This window comes from Bos indicus x Bos taurus, chromosome 6, assembly GCF_003369695.1.
Source record: "Bos indicus x Bos taurus breed Angus x Brahman F1 hybrid chromosome 6, Bos_hybrid_MaternalHap_v2.0, whole genome shotgun sequence".
In the NCBI taxonomy this organism is placed as follows: domain Eukaryota; kingdom Metazoa; phylum Chordata; class Mammalia; order Artiodactyla; family Bovidae; genus Bos; species Bos indicus x Bos taurus.
The window spans coordinates 29,801,152-29,820,564 of NC_040081.1; the positions used below are offsets into that span (position 1 = coordinate 29,801,152).

The 19,413-nt window shown below is 38.8% G+C and overlaps 1 protein-coding gene across 2 annotated transcripts in view; it reads right to left on the reverse strand.

The window, feature by feature from the left end:
• Positions 1-19,413, reverse strand: part of BMPR1B (bone morphogenetic protein receptor type 1B) — a 448,576-nt gene that overhangs the window by 201,662 nt on the left and 227,501 nt on the right. The window contains exon 1 of one of the 2 annotated variants that reach the window (XM_027544025.1): positions 19,373-19,391. The exons of the other annotated variant lie outside the window; for it this stretch is intronic. The gene's annotated coding sequence lies outside the window, so the exon portion shown is untranslated. Of the gene's footprint in view, positions 1-19,372; positions 19,392-19,413 lie in introns of those variants that run through there. 2 annotated transcript variants of the gene reach the window in all.

Sequence of the window (19,413 nt, forward strand, 5' to 3'; positions counted from 1 at the left end):
AGTTAGAATTTCAGTCTACAAATATTTACTGGGCATGTACTGTACACCAGGCTCTATTACAAGAACTGAAGACACAGAGGGGGAAAAAAGCAGACAGAATTCCCTGCCTAAGTGGATCTCACATTGTAGTGGGTAGATAATAAGAATAAACAACAAGATTTCAATGTGAAATATCATGTTGGTGAGAAGGAAACTAAATCAGAGAAGATTTCTATTCTTTGATTCTATTATTGCAGTAAGAACACAGGCTCTTAATCCTAAAATCCAAATGTTTTTAAAGTAATCAAAATTTTGTTAGGATAAAACATGGGGCAGGGGAATGCTTTGTGATGGGCTATAATTTTTCTGAGGGTATTACCCAATGTCAAAATAAAGTCCTTCAGCTTTGGAATAGAACGAACAACCTAGTCTCTGTGTGTTACTTGCTCAGTCATGTCCAACTCTTTGTGACTCCATAGACTACAGCCCACCAGGTTCTTCTGTCCATGAGATTCTCCAGGCAAGAATACTAGAGTGGGTAGCCATTGCCTTTTCCAGGGGATCTTCCTGACCCAGGGATCAAATCTGGGTCTTCCACACTGCAGGCGGATTTTTTACTGTCTTACTAGCCTGGCAACTGTAGGCTTTTCTATACAAGCATTTGTCTCAGTGTTAGAATGTAGACACAGGGATGGGTGGAATGTAGCTGATCAAGATGACCTGAGATAAAGGGATGAACTATAGTTGCCCAGAAAAACTGCTAGAAAACCCACAAAATAAGTATGAGTGAAGCTGGATAGAACCTGGAGAACATGAGGGACATGTGACAGTAGATAATGGAGTAGTGAGGGAAGGTGGATCTCCAGGAATAAGACCTAATTACTTTAGAACATGGACCAAGGGTACAAGAATATAATGGTGCCAGTGGTAAAACTCACTAATCAAGAAGATCTTCCATTCTCACTGACTTAGCACAGGATGGATTTTTGAGTTGTCTCAAACACCAGAGGTCCATGGCTCTGTGCCTGCCACCTGCCCAACTCCATGAGCTGCCTTCAAGTGCCAGAGTAAGGATCAAAGTGAAAAGTAACTCAAGGAGTATAAAATTACTTTGAGGTTGCCGCTTCTCAAATGATCCTCCTAACATTGCAGTGTCTAAACTGGCAGTGTAAATTTTCCGACATTTCTCAGTCCAAAAAAATAAAATACCTAATTTTTAAATAAATGTTAAAATTTGGCCCAGAACTCGACATAGCATTTTCATTTTCTCATGTAATGGGCAGTCCATGAAAAACAGCATTCTTAAATGTGCTTTTATTTTTTTTTAATTAAGTACTCACCACGTCCCAGAGCTGAGCACTGTAAGGTTCCTCTGTGGAGGCTCAGTGAGACCTTGCCTTAAGGACTGAGGGAGACATGGGGCCTGTGGAGCCACCACTGCCAGCAAGGTGTGACCACTTTGGTCTTTCGCTACATCTTTCTGAGCAGAAAATAAGCCATATAGATATTATTAAGTAACAGAATCTGGACAGATGCCAGGAAAGCCCAACGAGGACAAAAAAGAAAAGAAACAAAATCTCTCTGAATGTAAAGTTACAAGTACAGTTTATATTTGGACAGCTAATAGGGAAATTAATCAAACCACTAAAATGTCATTATCACTGCCTTTATGGAGATACCCTCCAAGTGAGATAACAAATATGGTCATGTGTGGTATCTCATGTTCTCTAATAAAATTTCAGATCTTTCTTGAGTTTTTAGAGTACCACAATCAGACTTTTTAATGTTCTTATTATTTTATTAAATGGCCAAAGGAAAATTTATCTGTTTCACATGGACAAAACACGTGTAAATTGAAGTTATCTGTTCTATAAGTTAATAAAAATGGAATTTTTCTCTATTTTCAATTACAGAAAGACACTTTACAATAAATGTGACTGCTGTACATACTCTGTAATGAGAATGTTGCATTTATAATACTTCCTACTTTCTGAACGGCTGATTCTAGGCAGTCTTCTCAATTCAAATTACATTAGTCATTAAACCTAAGAAAGATGTTAAAGGTATGTGTATGTCTACTTAACAGGGTTGAAGACTGCACAAAAAGTCTAAAAAGGCTTATTCTAGGTCAAAAGAGGAAATTATCCCTTAATTCAATGGTTTTATTTAATTAATTTAATTTCTCTGTAAACTAACAGAGTTTGAATATAACCCAACTTTTGGGGTTTTATCACGAATTCCTATCTCCTCCCTACACATCAGTATTATATAAAAATATCTCACATGCTTAGTTTCTGCCTCTTTTTGTCACCTCCCAAGATAAATAATTTCTTTATTACAGACTAATATGTCTAATATGTCTCCAAGGGCCCTCATTCCCTTCATGGAACTTCTAGAAACTCTGCTTAAACTTTCCCACACTCTCTCTTAGGATACAGCTGGTTGTGCTCATGACAATTTTTCAGTATAGACATAGCAAGTAAAGTATTTCTCAATGACTGCACATAATCTGAATGGAGTCATCGAGCTTTAGGTTTTCAATTCTGAATTGTACTTTAAGTTAAATCTAACAAAATGCAAATATTTCTTAGGCATGACAATTAAGTCATAAACTCTCTTGAGAATATTTATACCAAATATATACAGCCAAGTGAAGGTTCTGGAATTACCCAATTACAGGGAGATTTTCCATATAGCTCATTATACAGAGTTCATGACTTAAAATAATTATTCATTGTAAAAAAAAAACCACTGTGGCCAATTAAGAAGTTTGCATTTTTTCATTATAGTGTATTTTTTACCTTTGAGTAAGAAGACATAAGCCTGTTTTTCTTATGGCAAATTTTTACATTGTTTTTTCCAAGGGTATTTAAATGTTCTATTTTCTTCTAAAACTGATATATCATTCATTTTAATACTCTCAGTTCTATTTTTGTTTCTATGCTTATATTTTTTATTCTTTTGATAATTTCTCTGAGAAAGAGAATTAAATCTATATATTGAAACACTATTTTTAAATTAAATATTTTTAAGTTGGTTATATGAGCAGAATTCTCATTTTTTACTTAGATAGGTTAAAGCTAATTTTAACTTCAACATGTGTTCTCATGCAATGTATTCCCATAACAAGAAAAATTACCAGGGCTGTAAATCAGAAACAACACAGAACTAGTTATTCATCAAGGCTGTGTTACTGCCACTTAACATAGTGTGCTGAGAAAGATATTATAAGGTGGCATATATCAACTTTCAACTCATTTTAAAAGTCAATATTTAAACTCTGGGAGTCCAAAGCCAAGACATTGTGTTGAGAAATTCAAACTCTGTTTTCTACAACTGTGTGGTCGTACGTCCATTCTAAGCGCTTTGCTGGTTCACACTTTCCCTATCTGCCAGTTAACCGGCTTTCCAATGTCTGTCCACAAATGCTTCATTGATGATCACAGGGTCATTGCTCTAAATACTGTTCACGGCTCTTGAGAGCCTAAAGATGTGTCATATCAATGCTCCTCTGCATATATGTAAACATGAGAACACAGGCACACTTTCCTTTTAGTCTAAAACAGACTACATTTCTTTGAAAGACATTCAGTGTACCACTTAGGAAATTCAGAAGATAAAAATCAGTCCCACAAAATATGAACATGAAAGTTACTTTCATGAAAGTTACCAATTCTCCTTATTTTCTCCAATTTCTTTCAGCAGTTTTAAACCAAGAGAAAATCTGCCTGAAGGGAAAATGAAAAAAAAAAAAGCTCTTAACTTCAATCTAAAATCTCTTACATAACCCAAGCCAGAAAATAAATGAATGTGCATGGACCCTATCAAAAACATGGATCTTTTTCTTTGACTACAGGGAGCTTATCTCAGATTTCTCCAGTGATAAGAAATACCATGAACAGTTAACTTTGGTGGGATGTCTACTATGTGATAGACTTTAGACATGGCTTTAGCTCTAATCCTAACAACAACCCTGAGAAGGCATTACCCCATTTAAATAAAGGAATCTAAAATCAGAGAGGTTTTATTTTGCCTAAAGCCACACAGAGCTCCGATTCAAATTCAGATCTGAGAGCAAAACTTGACTGTCTTCTGTTCTGCTCTTTTACTAATGAATAATAGAGATGATTTTAATGGATTGTCTCTCTTGTATCAGTTCAGTCGCTCAGTCCTATCTGACTTTTTTTTTTATTGTCATGTCCAACTTTTTTTTTTTTTTTGCATAGTCCTCTTGTGACCCCAAGGACTGTAGCACACCAGGCTTCCCTGTCCACCACCAACTCCTAGAGCTTGCTCAAACTCATGTCCATTGAGTTGGTGATGCCATCCAACCATCTCATCCTGTGTCATCCCCTTCTCCACCTGCCTTCAATTTTTCCCAACATCAGAGTGTTTTCCAATGAGTCAATTCTTTGCATCAGGTAGCCAAAGTATTGGAGCTTCAGCTTCAGCATCAGTCCTTCCAATGAATATTCAGGACCGATTTCCTTTAGGATAGATTGGTTTGATCTCCTTGTTGTCCAAGGTACTTCTCACCAAGGACTCTCACTCTTCTCCAACACCACAGTTCAAAAGCATCAATTCTTTGGTGCTCAGCTTTCTTTATGGCCCAACTCTTGTATAAGTAAATACAATCTCATTTGAATTACAGTCTCACTAAATAATATTCTAAGTATATCTCCCTCTATTTCTTCTAACTTGGACAACTAAATAGGGGCTTAATTTTCAAAAGATCAACAATAATAAATGATAAGATACACATAGAAATGTGAGGTCTGTGCAATCAAGCAGATAAAGCTAACAGAGATAATTGATCAATTGAAGAAACTTTACAGAGTGTTCCAATAAAATGTATATATTAATATATTTATCACAAAGTAAATAACATACATTTGGAAAGAACATGCCTTAATATCTTGAAACAATATTGTTTAAGGTAAGCAAAATGGGTATCTGGCCAATCTACCTGCTAAAACACATTCTGGCATGGAAAGTCTGTACTGGGAAAACTTTGTATGTTAGGTTCTAGCTTATGTGCTCTGTGGACAATGAATGTAACAAGTGTATTAAGCAAAGGAGTAGCTGGGGAGTACTTCTTAGATGAGTTGAAAGTTGGCATGGTCTTGAGAGAAATTCAGCACTAGGGCATATTGCAGAAAAGGGTTGGCAGGAAAGAGGGAGAAAGAAGGATTCTTCAGACAGCTATACTGTATGAGCAAAAGGAACAGAAATTGGGCAGAAATTTAAAAAAGGGAAAATGAGAGAATATGTATATCTAAATGAAGACCAAAGGCCAGTAAAAAACATGCACTTTTAAATACACTTACACAGCTAGAAAGATACACCAAGAACTTTAGTTCAAATTTCTCATTTCAAAGAAAACCAAGTCCCAGAGTAGTTAAACAATTTGCCCAGACACATGGGGACAGCCAGAACTTGATGAAAAACACTGCTCACCTGCTATTTTAGACAATGTTATTTCCACTCTACCACTGGTTTCCCAACCATCATTCCTGAGGTGAGGCCAAGGGATTCTGGGAAGTTCCCTCAGGAGCCCAGTGAGGAGCAGGGGGAGGGTAATCACACATGGTACTTCTGCTTTTCTCTCTTTTATATGTTGAGATTCTGTTAAGATTTATTTGAAGAAAAGAATCTCTCTTTTTTCTGTAAGTACTCTTCAAGGCTTCATTAGCGATGAACATTGTTGAGTTCTGTGCTATGTGACACAGACACAAACACAAAAGGAAAAATAGTCTTTTGCCCTCAACAAATTAAACTAGAATACCTACTCAACAACCAGAAGTGAGAGCACATTGTATGCCAGGTACTTAGCTCTACACTGGGAAATGAAATGATGAGCACAAAGCTGCCGACCTGGCCGGGGGTGGGATAAGTGCTGAATGAGGAGGACATTAATAACAATACAAAGAAACATAACACACAACTATGATAACGGGCATGACGGAAAGTGGCAAGAACCAAGGGGAACACGTGATCAGGAAACTTTAAGGAGTCACTGTGTAGTAGAAGTGAAACGACTGTTTGAACCAGCAACTCTGACAATTATAAGTGCTCAATAATAAGTATGCACAAGGCTCTATTAACATAGAGGAGGCCGTGATGAGCTCAGCTGGAGGGGGCAGGGACACCTCTGATGAAGGTGTCATTCGTGCTTCATCTAGGAAGACTTAAATAAGGACATGTTATTATTGCAGAAAAGGGCTGGCAGGAAAGAGGGAAAAAGAAGGATTCTTCAGACAGCTATACTGTATGAGCAAAAGGAACAGAAATTGGGCAGAAATTTTAAAAAGGGCAAGCTCTCAAGCAAAGAGTATAAGGTCGTCTCAAAGGAAAACTAGAATTACAAAAAATATGCAAGGGCCAAACCAGGTAAAGCCTCATATTCTACACTACAAACTGAGATTTAATCTGCACATGCTGCCATGCAGGGGATGTGGGGTCACTGAAGGCTGTAATCAGGAGTGTGACATATTCAAAACTGCATTCCAGAAAACTCCCCAGAAAGCACTGAGAAAGATAAAAGACCAGAACAGGGAAGACTAGTGGCTACGAGACCAACTGGAAGCTGCTACTATTTTACAAAGGATCACTAGAACTGTGGATTCATTTTATGTTTCCTAGCACAGGTTGGTATTTTAAAAGTTTGTTAAATGATTAATAAACGAATAAAAGAATAATGCTGTCATGGCAGGATAGGCAAAGAATATAAGGAATCATAAAAGAGAAGCAAAAATTTTATGACCTGATGCTGTAGAAAAGAGGAAGTCACTGAAAGTTTTCCATCAGAGGAGTGACATAATGGAAATATGTCTAGGAAAGCTTACCATGTTATGGCATATCAGAATGAATAAATGATAGAATTACAAATGATTTAAGAACACTTGTAACAAGACAGCTAAAGTAGTTCAAACATGAGCTAAAAATGTTCAGCCTGGTAATGGACCTGTATAAATACAGGAAAAAAATGAATGAAAGAGACATTTGCAAAGGAAAAAAAAAAATGAGGTCAATCAAGAGATAAGATTGGTTAATTTTTTTTCTATAAAGGGGCACATCATAAAAGTTTTAGGCCTTCGGGGCCACATGGTCTCTACCACAGCTACTTAACTCTGCCACATTAACAGGAGAGCAGCCACGGCCAGCCACAGACAATGTGTAAGCAAGTGGGCGTGGCCGTGCTCCAATAAAACTTTATTTACAAAACGGACAGTGGACTAGATTTGACCAGCAGAACATAGCTCACTTGGCTCTAGGAGTCAAAGAGCACTGAAAAATTGATGCTCCAGAACTGTGGTTCTGGAAAAGACTCTTCAGACTCCCTTGGACTGCAAGGAGATCAAACCAGTCCATCCTAAAGGAAATCAAATCTGGATACTCACAGGAAGGACCGAGGCTGAAGCTGAAGCTCCAATACTTCGGCCACCTGATAAGAAGAGCCGACTCAATGGAAAAGATCCTGATCCTGGGAAAAACTGAGAGCAGCAGAAGGGGGCAACAGAAGATGAGATGGTTAGATAGCATCACTGACTCAGTGGACAGGAGTTTGAACAAACTCCAGGAGACAGTGAAGGACAGGGAAGCCTGGCATGCTGCAGTCCATGGACTCACAAAGAGTGGGCCACAACTTAGAGATTCAACAACAACAACAAGTAAACAGAGCTGGGGAGGGTATCAGAGTCACAATCACATTCACCAGGAGTGACAGGAAGCCTAACACAGCAGTGGCTTAAACAAAAGTTTGTTTCTCTATCAGAAGCAAATCCCCGGGCAACAGAGAGGTTTGGTATGGCAATTCCACAATCCTAAAAAGCCCAGTCTCTTCCAATACCAATTTCACACCATCCTCCACGTACAACTCTTAGTTCTTGGTTCAAGACATCTGCTTGAAGTTCAACCACCAAATTAGCAATCTAAGGGAAGAAGAAGAGTAGAAAAGGGCACAACCTACACTTTGAGAGCCATTCTTTAAGTCACAAAGCCTTTCTACTTGCTAGCTATCCACTGTTCAAAACAAAACAGAAAGACTGCACTTGTTTCAAAGCGAACAGCTAAGGTCTTAAGCCTTTATTACTCATTCTCCCTAAACCAGAAAATATTTTTTGTTCACCTCTTGATTGTTGGCCTGTATAAAATTTCTTATTGGCTGAAGGTTACTCAATAAACTCTTTTCCTTCTGTCTGAAGTAATAAAACTATACAACACTATAAACATTTTCCATGTTTAACTCCAAGATATTTGGTTTTCTGGATAGAAACAGTAGTGCTTTTGTTTTTTAAATTAAAGCAGCCCCTTAGACCTAATTTGCCTCAGAATGCCCGAAAGTTCTCTCTTCTTATGCTCTAACATTACTATCACTTATTCCTAAACCACGTGGATATATAAGAGACTTGACGTTACTGACTCAAGCTGCCTCTGAAAATGGTTCACTGATATGAGTGACAGGAAAAATAACAATGTCCATAATGATCTCTTAAAGGGTCTAGTATACAGGAGATTTATGCTATGAAATTATGCTTAGATAAGCAAGAGTCTCAACGTGCTTGTTTCTCAGTCATGTCTGACTCTTTGAGACCCCATGGACTATAGCCCGCCAGGCTCCTCTGTCCAAGGGGATTCTCCAGGCAAGAACACTGGAGTGGGTTGCCATGCCCTCCTCCAAGGGATCTTTCCAACCCAGGGATTGAACCCAGGTCTCCTGCACTGCAGGCGGATTCTTTACTAACTGAGCTACCAGGGAAGCCCAAGAATACTGGAGTGGGTAGCTTATCCCTTCACCAGGGGATTTTGCTGACCCAGGAATTGAACCAGAGTCTCCTGCATTGCAGGCAGATTCTTTACCAGCTGAGTTCCCAGGGAAGCCCAAAAGTCTTAATACTACAGCTCTAATGAGGAGATAATTCCCTCAGAACTGGTAACGTGGAAATATTATTTCCTACTATTGAAATATAATTTCATTTTCCTTAAAAGATGACTTACAACTAAAACTGTCCTCATTAAACAAAAAGATCTGCAAAGTTCCTGGTCCTTCATATTAGCTGCTGCTGCTGCTAAGTCGCTTCAGTCATGTCCGACTCTGTGTGACCCCACAGACAGCAGCCCGCCAGGCTCCTCCGTCCCTGGGATTCTCCAGGCAAGAACACTGGAGTGGGTTGCCATTTCCTTCTCCAATGCATGAAAGTGAAAAGTAAAAGTGAAGTCGATCAGTCGTGTCCGACTCTTCGCGACCCTATGGACTGCAGCCTACCAGGCTCCTCCGCCCATGAGACTTTCCAGGCAAGACTACTGGAGTGGGGTGCCATTGCCTTCATATTAGCAAAAAGAGATAAAAATTTAGCATCCCAGACAATTTCTATAAGTTAAGAGGTCCTTCAGATCAGATCAGTCGCTCAGTCATGTCCGACTCTTTGCGACCCCATGAATCGCAGCACGCCAGGCCTCCCTGTCCATCACCAACTCCCGGAGTTCACCCAGACTCACGTCCATCGAGTCAGTGATGCCATCCAGCCATCTCATCCTCTGTCGTCCCCTTCTCCTCCTGCCCCCAATCCCTCACAGCATCAGAGTCTTTTCCAATGAGTCAACTCTTTGCATGAGGTGGCCAAAGTACTGGAGTTTCAGCTTTAGCATCATTCCTTCCAAAGAAATCCCAGGGCTGATCTCCTTCAGAATGGACTGGTTGGATCTCCTTGCAGTCCAAGGGACTCTCAAGAGTCTTCTCCAACACCACAGTTCAAAAGCATCAATTCTTCGGCACTCAGCCTTCTTCACAGTCCAACTCTCACATCCATACATGACCAAAGGAAAAACCATAGCCTTGAGTAGATGGACCTTTGTTGGCAAAGTAATGTCTCTGCTTTTGAATATGCTATCTAGGTTGGTCATAACTTTCCTTCCAAGGAGTGAGCGTCTTTTAATTTCATGGCTGCAGTCACCATCTGCAGTGATTTTGGAGCCCAGAAAAACAAAGTCTGACACTGTTTCCACTGTTTCCCCATCTATTTCCCATGAAGTGATGGGACCAGATGCCATGATCTTCGTTTTCTGAATGTTGAGCTTTAAGCCAACTTTTTCACTCTCCTCTTCCACTTTCATCAAGAGGCTTTTGAGTTCCTCTTCACTTTCTGCCATAAGGGTGGTGTCATCTGCATATCGTGCAGATCATGCAATAATTCAAGATGTGTCACTACTAACTCTTAATTTAAACAATAAGTCAAGAGCTATTAAACTTCTACTCTGACACTGAAAACACACAGACAATTCAATTAACATATGAATCTCTGAAAACTAATTTTTAGATTATCACACTGACCTCTTTATTTTTCACTTTTAAGGGGATTTCAAAAATAATAACGAATGCACAAAACTTTCCATGTTGTAACTAAAGTTATATTCTCTACCCTAGATTTGATTTCAGATATATCTCAATTCACATAATATTTTTATTACCTGACATTTTAATCAAAGATCAAAAACTCCACGAGACAAAGCATTTCCAAAGCTCTGTGAAGTAAATTAACTTTATGAAATGGAACCCAAGTGAGCATTTTGTAATGAAATTTTATATTACATTTCAAGAAAGAATGCTGTCCTTATAAAGACAGCACATGTGGCTGAAACAATATTGGTAAAAATATTTAAAAGAAAGGTGAGAAGAGACATTTTAATAATCCAAAGGAATATTCAACTTTCAAGATAAACCATAAAATGCTTACAAACTCTCTCAGGGATTATCCACAAGTCCAATATGACTTGTCTAGAAAGGATCCTTAAACCTTACATTTTCTCACAGAGATGGAGGAGAGCAGAGGAACTGAACACATTACTTCAGGGTACTCACGTGTCTTAGTGAATGAAATGGGAACTCACTCCAGTATTCTCACCTTGGAAATCTCATGGACAGAGGAGCCTGGCAGGCTACAGTCCATGGGGTCACAAAGAGTCGGACATGACTGAGCAACTGAGCATATACACACACACCACATGTCTTATGAAACTGCTGACTACCTACCATTACCATGCATTGCTAACAAGGCCACTGCAAATGCTTTCGAATGTATTTAAAGACATGAGCAATATGTAAAATATATGCTCATCTCGTGTATTAAAAATATACAGAAATTTGTATAGTATATTAAAAAAAAAAACTTTCTGACCCTCTGAAAATTCTTTTTATGTCATACTACAGTTTAATAGTCTTTAACATGAGTTTACAAACCCAGCCTGGTTTTCGAGCAACTGTAAAAGCTGGTCTCTTCTTTTCTTATAGACACTTAACCTCTCATGACTTCCCAATGTGATGCTCTTTCCCTGCCAAATTGACTTTCTCACATTTTTTCCAACCGTACCGTGTTCATTCCAAATTTAGCATTTTAAACCTCATTTATAACCACTGATCTTTTGCTTAAACTTGCACTACCATCCTCACCACCAGAAAAACTCCAAGGTTCTCAGGAGACCTATGCTGACCATGCTAACCTGGGACAAGGACTCTCATTTCACTACACTCCCACTCTTACTCTGACACCAGACACCACCTGAGAATCCTCACAGAAGCAGTAATCATTTCTGAATAATAACAAATCCGTGGGGTTGCTGTTATGGTCTGAATTGTAGTCCCCCCAGGTTCACAGTGGAGAAGGCAATGGCAACCCACTCCAGCACTCTTGCCTGGAAAATCCCATGGATGGAGGAGCATGGTGGGCTGCAGTCCATGGGGTCGTGATGAGTCAGACACGACTGAGCGACTTCACTTTCACTTTTCACTTTCATGCATTGGAGAAGGCAATGGCAACCCAGTCCAGTGTTCTTGCCTGGAGAATCCCAGGGATGGGGGAGCATCGTGGGCTGCCATCTATGGGGTTGCACAGAGTCGGACACGACTGAAACAACTTAGCAGCAGCAGCAGGTTCACAGGCTGTAGCCCCCAAATACCTGAGAATATGACTATATTTGGAGATAGGGCCGCTAAAGAGGTAATTAAATTACAAATAGGTTGTTAAGATTGCTGACAGTTGCTAGGCTGTTGTCCTTAAGAGGAGGAGAGATTAGGACATGGAGAGGACACCACAAATGTGTTCACACAAGGGGATGACTATGGGAAGAGGTAGCAAGAAGGCAGCCATCCACAAGCCCAAGAGAAAGGCCTCTGATGCCTGCACCCTGACCTTGAACTTGAAGCCTCCAAAACTGAGTAAATCAACTTCTGTTGTTAAGTCACCCAGTCTGTGGTACATGGTTACAGCCACCCTAGCAAACTAACATCCCAGTCATATGTCTGAACAAGGTGTAAAGTGTCCTTAGATTAATAATTTAATCCTCAACACAGCTCGATGTGTTAAGTATGGTTCTCCTTTGAGAAAAATGAAAGAAAAAAGCACTTTGCTCAAGGTTTCAAAGTAGACCCCAGGACAAAGCAGAGTATAGGTCTACTTTCCTCTGAAGCTCATGGTATTATACACCATGTTTCACTGATCATGTGTGAATGATCCAAAGATAATGTTATTACCACTTGTACTGCTTTTTCAGTAGAATGCTAATGGGTGATGAATTGATAGACTGAGAAGTAGAAAGTTTCTTTTATTCCTTTTTTCTTTTCTTTCATAAGCATTTTAAGAACATATGGGATAATCAGGTTCCATAATCAATAATGGTGTATTTAAAAGTGGTCAAAAACTGGAATTTGGCACACATATGTTTATCTTGATTCCATTCATATTGTGCATAATTCATATCAAATATGAGTGATAACCTACAGTAGCCAGGGCCCAGTAAAAGTTACCACATTTCACTGATACAACTGCCTGCTTTTTTCATTGTGACATCCTGGAAAAAGGTACAACTTAAATCAGTAACACTTTACCACCACTATAAGCATGTTTTCACACTATTATATCTCTGAAATCAGATTGTATCTTATATCTTAGAGTTGATTAAATACTTTAATTCACTAACTGAAGTTATGTGTAACTGCCTAGACTTGAGTAAAAAAATGAATGATTATAGTATCATGTATGAAGCATCCTTGTGATGAACTAAAGTAATATAGAAAAGGTAGGTCAAAGGAAAATGTTTTCCATCTACATTTGCAGTGAAGGCAACAGGGCAGTGGTGCGGGGGCGGGACAAGAAAAATAGAAAGACAAATGTTTATTCAAACATCCTGAAGCCTCGTGGGGGTGGGGTAGGTGGGGGGCGGGGGGTGGAGAGGGAAGAGCCGCAAAGAATTCCTACATACATTCCCACCCACATACTGCAAAAAGGAGAAAACCACACAACAGAGGCAGACTGCATGGTCACAGTCTGTCCATAAAGTGGAAACCAGTCTCACACTTTATAATCACACCTTCTATGCTGCCATAGACGCCGGCCTCCGGTGTGAGGCATCGAGTTTCACAGCTATGCTCAAACACAGGGCTGTTAACACTAATCCACAGCAAGATCTGTGGATGAGAATAAAGTAAGATAGGTAAACACCCACATGAAATATGGCCCCAATTAGTTGGGGACTCAACAACAAACACTTGTCCTACAGATTATTCCTCTGTTACTTTGGCAAATGAATAAACCAGTAACGACTGGATGCTGTGCGCATCAACACAGCAGCCCACACTTGGAGACTTTTTTTTTGAAATCACATTCAAGTTTGTTCATCTTCAGCAACCTCCTAAATGATTTCTATTTCTATTAGAAACTAAACAATTTTCTTTGACATCACAAGGAATATAGCCTGTGTCTCATTAGAAAAAGATGCAGTTACAAATTGAAACCAAGACAGACTCTTTGATAAATAAAAAAATGACAGATTAATTTCAATTTTTTCCTTTAAATAACACAATAAAAATCAAAGCCTATTTCCACCAAAAGCCTGCCCAGAAAACTACTGATGGGATTTGCCAATAATCCAGAATTGATGTTATAAAGTCAGACAGGAGTACACCAAGTCCATCAACGTTGTTATAAAGCAAATTCTCGTCTGTTACTGGCACCCAAGTATCTCGAAATTAAATCCAGAACTCCACCACCATAAATATTTTGCAAACTCAATACTGTTTCATCATGCTAGAGATGAGCTTTACCAGTTGTTTTCAATCAGACAAATAAGAAACCATTAAAATCTGATGTGCTGACCTAAACTATAAAAGAAGCTATAAAATTATACAATAAGCTACCCCACATTCCAAACCAGGAAAGCCTTTTATCTTTTTGTGTTGTTGTTGGTAATTATATTATGTCTTTATCAGGAGGGAGCTAACATAAAAACAACTTTCATTTAAAAAGAAATAAATAAAAAGAAAGATTACATGGAGTGATGAAAGAAAACATGATGGAACATAATTTCAAAATGTTGGCATTCAAGGAACTGTAAAGGCTTTCATTTATTGTGAAATAAAGTAAAATTCATAATCATGATCACAACTCAATAAATGTATTGGTCATATCAAGTTCCTTATTTTTACCATGGGAATAGTAGTAGTCCCTGCTTCACAGATTTATTGTAAGAATTAAATGTGTAAATATGTGTAAAACACTAAGAACAATGTCTAGCATAGCAAGCTGTGTTAATGTTTACTCTTTGGATTAATATTAGCACATATTAGCTATTAGTGGCTGAGTTGGTAAACAAACCGGCTGCAATGCAGATGAGGGTTCAATCCCTGGGTCAGGAAAATCCCTGGAGAAGGAAACAGAAACCCACTTTAGTATTCCTGCCCAGGAAATCCACGGACAGAGGAGCGTGGCAGGCTGTAGTCTATGGGGTTCCAAGAGTCAGACACAACTTAGTGACTAAACCACCACCTATCAGTATCAACGTAAATATTAACATTATCAGCACCATCTGAAGGTCTAGTTCAGCTCAATCAATTCACACAAACTCCATTTCAGCTGCACCCCACAAGGAAACCTCTTCTCACTAACCCAGCTCTTACAGACACAGCTTTCTTCTCAACTCCTACTGCTTTCTGTTAGTCTGAACATACACCAGAGAATTTAATAACATTGCAATTGTTCACTGTCAAGCATGCAAAATTAAATCATCAAATGGATTATAAAAGCCTTTAAAATGAGGAGACCATGAGTATATCATTTTTGCTGTCTTTTCTGGTTCTCAAGCCTCAGACTCTTAGGAGAGCAGAGAGCTCCCCACAGAGCAGAGAGCAACACTGGATCCTTTTCCACCAACACCATTTCAAGTGAGGCAGAAGCTGATAAAACCTGCTGCTGCTACTGCTAAGTCGCTTCAGTCGTGTCCGACTCTGTGCGACCCCATAGATGGCAGCCCACCAGGCTCCCCCGTCCCTGGGATTCTCCAGGCAAGAACACTGGAGTGGGTTGCCATTTCCTTCTCCAATGCATGAAAGTGAAAAGTGAAAGTGAAGTCGCTCAGTTGTGTCTGACTCTTAGAGACCCCATGAACTGTAGCTCACCAGGCTCCTCTGTCCATGGGATTTTCCAGGCAAGAGTACTGGAGTGGGGTGCCATTGCCTTCTCCGGATAAAACCTGAGAACACTTTAAAGATACAGATGAGGGTCCTGGCCTTATAGAAAGAGAAACACACATGCTATAATACAGCATAAGTTCAAAGTTAAATCACATGCCTACTGTAATTGCTACTGTGTATAATTCTAAAGAAGATAATCAGAGCATAAGGGTTAGAAAAGACCTAATGGAGAAGGACCATAAATGTGAACAGTAAGCCTTCTATAAGGAGCTAACAGATAAAGAGCATCAACATGACAGTAAATAATTTTCACATAATTAGAAAAACAGTTAAAACATACTAGGAGTTTAGTACATGCCAGGAACTATCTGTATATGCCAGGAACTATTCTAAGTGCTTTTTTTTTAATATTAATACATTATATTTTCAAAATATCCCTGTGAGAGAGTCACTGCTGTTTCCATCTTAAATGAGAAGTGAGGCACAGAAAAGGTTAAATGATTTTCCCAAGATCATAAGGGTAATAAGTGGAATGGCTTAGTTATGATCCCAGGAATTGGGGCTCTGAAATCCAGACTCTTTATCATCATGTAATACTACTCTCTTTATGAGCTCATATAATTCTCATAACAACCCTTCAAAGGATGTGGGGCATTCCAAATATTGTAATCTATATGAACAGAGTCCCTCAAGCTGTGCCGTCTGAGTGTACCATCTGAGCAGCCACGTGTGGCAGCCATAATGATCTGCATTGTATAGGTATAAAGTTTAATAATTTAGCCCAAGTTGCACAATTAAACAATCAAAATCTGAAATATAGTCAGTCTCACTCTTTTCACTCAGACATGGAATCAGCAATGAAAAGACAGTGTAATAACAAGCAAAATTTATTCTCGACCCAAAGAGTAAACCACTTTGGTTTGATCAAGAGTAAAGACAAAGGATAAAGATACTTAGTTCATTTGCCATCTGATCTCTATGCTCTGAATGGGAGAGAAAAGCCACTGAATGTTCCTGAAAAGCACAGTGTATACATCACTGTTCCAAAGAGCTGAGCCTCCCAATATTATATTACAAGGATGAACTGTGTAACTGTACCAGCAGTATATTACAAGACAATCTCTTCTCCAAAGGAACAAAAATAAAAAATAAAAAAGCAACAAAGAACTGAAGGCTCAGTCAACATCAAGAAGATGGCAGCAGTGGATAGGATCTAAACCAAAGGCAGAAAGAAGAGCTTAAAATAGAGCTGTCATGGGATTGAATTCATTAATGGACATAAAAGTATCCGGGAAATAGAAAAATTCTTAACAACTACAGGATGTTAGAGCCCGTTATAATGGAGAAGCAAGGAATATTGAATAAAGGGTGGGATAAGAACTCAGTAAAGTTTTCAAAATCAGCTGGAGTCTATGTTATACAATGTTGTTTCATTTTGCATTTGTAATATTCTAAATTCTCAGAATAGCTTTAAGGAAAATGTAAGAACAATGAATTACAAAATAGAATACAATTAACTGTATTTATTATACTTAAATTTGTACTATTTAAAACCCTTTCAAATGACTACGAAAAAAAGGACTCAAGTAAGAATATAAAACATTAGGGCTTCCCTAGTGGCTCAATGGTAAAGAATCCGCCTGCCAATGCAGGAGACACAAGTTTGATTCCTGATCCAGAAGGGTCCCACATGCTGCGGAGCAACTGAGCCTGAAAGCTGCAGCTACTGAGCCCACACACAATGGCTGAAGCCTGTGTGCCCTTGAGCCCATGCTGCACGACAAGAGAAACCGTGGCAATGAGAAGCCTGTGCACCACAGCTAGAGAGTAGCCTCCGTTCTCTATAGAGAAAAGCCCATGCAGCAATAAAGACCCAGCACAGCCAAAAATTAAGCAAATTCCTTTAAAAAATATAAAACGTTACATAAGCAATCAAGATGTCTTTCACTAGTAGGTAGATGGATACACTGTAGTATATGCAAACAGGGTATTAATTCAGTGCTAAAAAGAAATGAGTTCTCAAGTCTTAAAAAAATATGGAGGGAACTTACATGCATATTGTTAAATGAAAGAAGCCAATCTGAAAAGGTTACATACTGTATGATTCCAACTATATGATATCCTATAAGAAGCAAAACTACACAATCGGTAAAAAGATTAGTGGTTGCCAGGGAGAGGTATGAACAGGCAGAGTACACAGGATTTTTATAGCAGTGAAAATAGTGCAGTGATGGTACATTTGTCCATACCCACAGAATGGGATACATCTGTCCGTACTCATAGAATACCCATAGAATGTCCATACGCATACCCACCACAAGACTAAACTGCTACATAAGGTATAGACTTTGGGACAGAGGAGCTCAGTGGGCTGCAGTCCATGGGGTCGCTAGAGTCGGACACGACTGAGCGACTTCACTTTCACTTTTCACTTTCATGCATCGGAGAAGGAAATGGCAACCCACTCCAGTGTTCTTGCCTGGAGAATCCCAGGGACAGGGGAGCCTGGTAGGCTGCTGTCTGTGGGGTCGCACAGAGTCAGACAGGACTAAAGTGACTTAGCAGCAGCAGCAGCAATTATACTATGTCAATGCAGGTTCACCAATTGTAACAATGTACCATTCTGGAGGGGGATGTTGATAATGAGGAAATGTTATGCTTGTAGGGGCAGGGAGGCTATGGGAAATCTCTATACCGTCCCCTCAATTTTCCCGTGACTCTAAAACTGCTCTTGAAAATAGGCTTAATATAAATAAAAACATACAAGAGCTTTTTGGCTTTATGATCTGCACATATGATGTATTTATTCATGCTTCCATTTGGATGCTGGAAAACTATTTGAGAAAAATAACATTTATTAAGACTTAATATTAAGTCTGATACTTGTTTTCATAAGTCATTTTATCCTCAGCCACTCCATCACATAGGAATTAACACATCCATTTTGCAGCCGAGAAAACTGAGTCCTGGTTAAGAAATTCATGTAAGGAACTTATGAAGGTGAAGATCTAGCAATCTCTAAGCCTCTTAGAGACATATGATTGCAAATTTAAAACTCCTTTTTGCCCCACTAAACCATCAAGTCAAACCTCTAAGCATCACTTAGTTCAATAACAATTTCATAAATCTGAGTAGGACTTTTGTGATCTCTGGCTCTTATAACAGAAAATGAGTGGAAAGCCTACATCAGGTACTCGCTTCTATCAACTACTAGTGAAAGCTGAACTAGCTTCAGAAGCCTCTGCATTACTGTAAAAATACATTCCATAAAGGGAATCCCAATATTTCAATGGCAACGAGGAAAGAAATGTAATGGCAAATACTCAAGTCAAAGTCTAAATGAGACTGGTTTATCCCCCAACAATAAGGTTTCTGGAAAAGAAATGCAACCATTTCCAAATGCTCAACAGGAATTGGAGATTGGACAAAAATAAATAACCCGTAAAAGTGACATTAAGCAGTCGGTGGTACGTTCTTCTGTACTTGATAATGAAACCAAGTATTTTTCTTTTAAGATGTTGATATAATTGTGATTTTTTTTAAAAATTACAGTTGCCTTTAAGTACCAATATGTGAGGAAAACATAAATGAGAGGCAGAGGTAATTAACATAGTTCTTGTCTAATAATTAAAGGGTCTTTCTTCACCAGATTCAAAATTACCCCTTTCCATTATTCCACATACAGGCAGCAGCTCAGTAAGACCAAATTATTTTCTGAGGGAGTAACATAATTTGTATCTGGCACACAATTAACATTCCTGAGTGAAAGAATGAATGAATTGTCATTTGGAGACAAATTAGAAATATAAATCCATCCTTGAAAAGAAAGGTGGTCTCTTTACCGACTTCACCTTTTATTCTTTTCAAAATACAATTTACTAACGAATACATTTACCTTAAGTTACACATTTCACAAAATAAAGACATATTTACCTGTTTGATGGCACACCTTTTGCCTACCTTCATTCACTGTT